The sequence below is a fragment of the Ostrinia nubilalis genome, chromosome 9 (assembly GCF_963855985.1).
Source record: "Ostrinia nubilalis chromosome 9, ilOstNubi1.1, whole genome shotgun sequence".
Classification (NCBI taxonomy): domain Eukaryota; kingdom Metazoa; phylum Arthropoda; class Insecta; order Lepidoptera; family Crambidae; genus Ostrinia; species Ostrinia nubilalis.
In genome coordinates, this window is record NC_087096.1 from 15,845,193 (window position 1) to 15,851,014 (window position 5,822).

Consider the following 5,822-nt stretch of genomic DNA (forward strand, 5'->3'; position numbering starts at 1 on the left):
TTTTACTCGACTTGGCGGTTGCTATGCTACCGTGCCCCCAAATATTTTAGTTTTTCCTTGATTCATACACTAAACACTACTTATATTCCAAATTTGAAGCTTCTAGGTCTGCTAGAAGTGCCTTAGAGTTTTGATGATCGGTGAGTCAGTGAGTGACAAAATTAAGTAACTTTGACCCGTTATAATTCTTAAACTACTGGTTCAAATTGAATGAAATTTTAAATATACCGTGTCTTTACAATGCCTGCATAGCTAATGAAAATTCAGCCTTCTAGTTTTATCCACAACGAAGTTACAGGCAGTCGAAAATGGCCTGAATTGCTTCGAGAAAAGGATGGTACGGCCGTGCCGCTTTTTTGCTCGACTTGGTGGGGGCACTGCCGTGCCCCCAGATAATTAGCAAGCTGAAGTGGCAATGGGCAGGGCACATAGTACGCAGAACTGACGGCCGATGGGGCAGCAAGGTTCTGGAGTGGAGGCCGCGTACCGGAAAACGCAGCGTGTGACGTCCACCCACAAGGAAGACCGACGACGACCTGATAAAGGTAGCAGGAAGGCGCTGGTTGCAGGCCGCTACCAACCGTGCGATATGGAAGTCATTGGGGGAGGCCTATGTTCAGCAGTGAACGTCCTGTGGCTGAAATGATGATGATGATGATAAAATAGATATAATTATTTATTAGTAGTAGTATCTAGAAGATTTATTAGTATGAATTTTCACATTTATTCACTGTCATATTGTACATTGATTGGAAACGAAAATGTGACAGGGCCTTATCATGGACCCTATAAATTTCGCACTCCTGCGTTTTTCGCCATATAGTTGGTACATAAGGCGAACTTAATGCCATTGGGAATTGTCTGCCAGTTAACCTTTGGGCTAAACAGGAAAAATTCGTTATGAGTTTTTGTAATTTCACTGTCTACTGAAAGCAACTGCTTTGAAATACATTACAGGTTTGGTTAACTACGAGTATTCAACTGGAAGGAAAACCATTAACACCTGTTCGAAGATATGGGTACAGCTAGTAATATCACACGAGTAGGTTGGCGACAAAAAAGAACGAAAATAAAACGCTTTTCATATAATCATACAAAATGGGGACAACCGGGACAAAAAGCGAAATAAAACGCTCCCATCACCCCCACGAGACTCGCTCTCTGTAATCACACAACTAACAGCTTAATAAATTGAAATCCTCAAAAAACACTGTCAAAGGCGTTAATAAACCTGTCCACCTAGTTAATTTGAAATTATAATTCGCTGTCACTTTGTCAACGGCTAAAATTGGGGCTAAAGAAGCAATATTCGCGGGGAAAAAAGATGCGGGATTATCCCCACAGGGCTAAGCTAGAGGGGGATTTGAGCAAATCCCGCGGGATAACCGCCACGGTCGCAGTAGTGCTGAATTTGAACAGGATGACACCTTTAACCTTAAGTTAAAGATTGTATCCAGAATTAAGTGGCCGGGATAAGTGGCTTGGTGTGTTTTTAAAATGTTTCAAGAGGACTTAATTGGTATTTTTACTATTGTCTTGTGAACTATAGGCGACACGGCAAACTGGTCGATCGCTGGTATTCACAAACGATGCTTGCTTAAGTGAAGCAGAAAATCGAACGCACAGCGTTGAATAGAGTTTGTGTTTCGTGTATCACCCTGTGCGTCCACGCACACTGTGAGGCCACATAGTAATGTTTGTAAATACGGCGGGCGTATATGTACTTGATACGGATGTACTTTGAATAGATAAAAACAAAAAGTTAAACATTGACAAAAAAATATAATTAGCTGAACATTTTAGATAACAAAGGTCACGTGTACAAAGTAGCATGTTGTCAAAACAAGCAGATCAGTTGTTGCGGAAATCTTTGAGGGAGATCCAGCAGTAGGTAGACGCAACAGTAACTTCACGATCGAATCGATTTACGTAAAGAAAAGAAAAATCTTTACTGCATAATTTACTTCGCCCATATAAAAATACGCACACACAGTTTTCTGCAAATTTAAATAGACATTATCGTGTGCGAAATTAAGTCTTAAATCCTGTAAAAAAGAAGAATTATATCTTCAATTAGTTATAATATATTGTTCTACAGAACTTATTAAAAAATTGGCAACACTACAGTTTCACACTGTATAGTTGACTTTGTCTATGTTATTATTATGTTCTACATTATATCTTCATATTATAATCTTCCAGTAACCCCAGAGGTTGCCGTTACGATTAGTGTTACAAAACAAAGGATTGTGGCGTTCAAAAATACCAAAAGACAGTCGGGAACATTCCTAAAAATGTGGTCTCAGATTAACGCACCTCATCATTCCCATATTTCCCCTTGTCATTTCCCGTCTTCCCCATCGTCTTAAATAATAAAAATGTCATATTTGCCGTTTCCTCTAGTCGTGCCCCGTGCAATTGGGGTCACCATTTGTTCGAAAATTTCCGGACTTTTGTAACGTACGTACTACCTACTTTTTTATTTCATTTAAGTCTACGTTTTATTGCAATCACTTCCATTAGAAGTGATAATGAAATCTAAAATGGACGGGCTTTCTCAGTAAATAAATGTATGTGCGTACCTTCGCTTCGTTTCAACCAAAGGTCATCCGCTGCTAGACAAAATCAAGTACCTATTTTGTAAAGAATAAAATAAGTGAATGATCAAAGGTGAAGTGATAGTTAAAGAGCAGGAAGACAGAACATTGGAACGGAGTTCTATTCTCTTATAGTCCACACGGGGTGCAGTTAACGTAGAGGCTAATAACTTTTGTTAACTGTAATCGATCTGACTCATCGGACCATCATCATTATCATTTCAGCCACAAGGTCATCGTTAGTCATTAGATAAAATTAACTTATTTTTGGGTAATTGTGTACTTGTATAATTTCAAAGCAACATAATAGAGGCACTTAGTCGGTTTTACTGACTGACAGTGGCGGATTTACCAATAGGCCAAGTAGGCCAGTGCCTAGGGCGGCAGATTTAGAGGGGCGGCAAATTTAGCTAATTTTTTTTACAGGAAAAAAAATAATAATTATACGTATACACAATCCATATAAATAAATAAACGATTAATAAACGCACTGTAATATATACTCAGGTACATACTTATGTGATCATGAATTTTAAAATATTCCAATAGCGTTTCAATAAAAATAAAATAAAAAACTCGTAACACAGGATCTCCGGAGCCTAGCACGAGTACCATCTCTCCACAACTTCGTGTATATTGTTTTATAGGGTGGCCCAGAAGAAAATTCACTTTTGAAAATTCAAGGAAACGAAAACTGTACATTTTTGTAGAACTTTAGCTATTGCAATTTAAAGGAAGTGCAATTTATTTTAAAATTTACCTTTTATCTTTTATAAATTTTATCGTACATGTGATTCCCTTGACAACATTCGGTCAACATACATCAAAATTTTGGAAAACTTTCGTAAGCGATCCTGCACACGACGCCGCTACCGCGCCTTTGCACTGTTTATACGCGCCGCGTGAACACCGCTGCCGCGCCGCCGCCGCCGCGCCGCGCGCGAAATTATGCTTTGATGGCGCGGTGGCGGCGCGGCGGCGGCGCGGCGGCGGTTTTACTCGGTGCGTATGAACAGTGTAGCGGCCGGCGCGGCGATAGCGCGGCGGCGGCGCGGTGGCGGCGTCGTGTGCAGGAGCCCTTAGAGTTACCTCAAAATTGATTCAGGATGGATGAATGCTGCAGAGTTTTTGGATTATTAGAGTATACTCTGCTCATAAGGTAACCCCACAAAAAGAAGTCTGCTGGAATGAGATTAGCGCTTCTTAGAGGCAGTGAGATTTCACCACTGCTTAATTGGTTTGTTGCGTTGAAAGGATGATTAATTTTTGAGAGCGCTATACTGGTAGGCTGAAAAGCTTTTTGATTTCAAAGCTGCAAGATTCGCAAGGTTATGACCGGAGCACTTGGTTTCATCAAGATGGTGCTACGTGTCACACTTCAAATGAGAGCATTTAGATGGTAAGAGACATGTTCCCACAAAAAAAATATTTCAGGCCGGGGTGACATCTCCTGGCCACCAGGAAGCCTTGATCTCACTCCAGAAAATTATTTTTTGTGGTGTTACATTAAGAATAGAGTATACTTTTATAATCCAACAACCATGCAGCAACTGAAGCTGAGCATTCGGCAAAAAATTGAAAATACTCGTAGGTTTCGAGGTAATTCTAACGAACGCATTTCAAGATTTTGATGTATGTTGATCGAATGTTGTAAGCGTCAAGGAAATCTTCTGGGCGATGTAATTTAATAAAGGTAAATTTAAAAATAAATTGCATTAAATTTTCTTTAAATTGCAATAGTTAAAGTTCTATAAAAATGTACAGTTTTCGTTTCCTTGAATTTTCAAAAGTGAATTTTCGTCTGGGCCACCCTGTTTTACCAAGCCTTGGTCTTTCTGTTTACCTTTAAGTAGTTCTTAGCTAATTATACTGGATATAGCACTTCGCATGGCTCTGTGCACACAGGTGACAAATTGTTCAGGTGAGAGAAGCTTTTCTTGCTTAAAACGGGTTAAAAACTATCTAAGATCTACTTTAAGTCAAGAAAAGCTTAATGCTTTATCTCTTTTGTGCATAGAGTCAGAACTTATAAAAAAAGATTTCATACGACGATATAATTAATGATTTTGCAAATTTAAAATCACGCAAGAAAATGTAAAACTTATTTGATCTCATTGTCTGTCACCAATAACTGGATGTTAACATGTTATATTTCAATGGAAATTGTCTGTATTTGTTTTAAACTGCTATGTGCAATAAAAAATATTTAACAAAAACAATGTTTACTGACCCCACATTATTTTGCCTGTGTTCATATAGTGTAGGTATCTATTTTTAAGTCATGTCTTTCCCCACCTTATGATTAGTACCTACATGCTGCTGTTTTTAGGTCAACATTAAACTCTTCAGTACATAGCGGGTTGCAATAATAATCTAGTAACTGACAGAAATAATATTAAGTTCACAATCATACTAATAACGGGATTAAACTAACGTATTGAATTTCAAAAGTCAGTAGGGGCGGCAAAAATTGAATGGCCTACTAGCGGCAAATTTGTAAATCCGCCACTGCTGACTGACTGACTGACTGACATAGTGATTTATCAACGCACAGCCCAAACCACTGGACGGATCGGGCTGAAAAGAAAGGCATCCGCTAAGAAAGGATTTTACGAAACTCCACCTCTAAGGGGGTAAAACGGGATCCACGCGAACGAAGTCGCGGGTGGCCGCTAGTCTAGAAATATTTGTGTCACAATTTCTAAATTCTAAATGGTAACCCTACGCATGACAGCCGCGTTTGTCCTGATTACGTACATTTCGGCTTCCTTTCTCATAATGTTTCTCTGGCTTGTTTCGTGACGCGTATAACATAATAAAAGCACTTACTCGGTTTTTCCTGTTGCGACAACACGATTTTTACCTGTTGCAAAGAGAAGTAATGTTTAATGTATGTGTGTAATTAGGCATATTTGGTCGTTTATGTAGTTCTCTAAGTAAATTGTAGAGAGAATTTTTTAAATATTCTTTCGGAACGATCATTTAATGGTGACTATGTAATCTACATACAACCTAAAGTTATTTTCAACATGATTCCATAACCTGTTTGTTAATAGAACCGTAGTATAGTAAACAAATTGACTGTCCATTGACCCTATTCCCAAAGAAATACAGACCTTAAGACATAAATTCAGAGTTGAATATAACCAGTGAGAGCCACAGTCATTTATATCAATTTATTTAAATCAACACACGAACTAAACAGTCTACTGGCAAACTTACTAA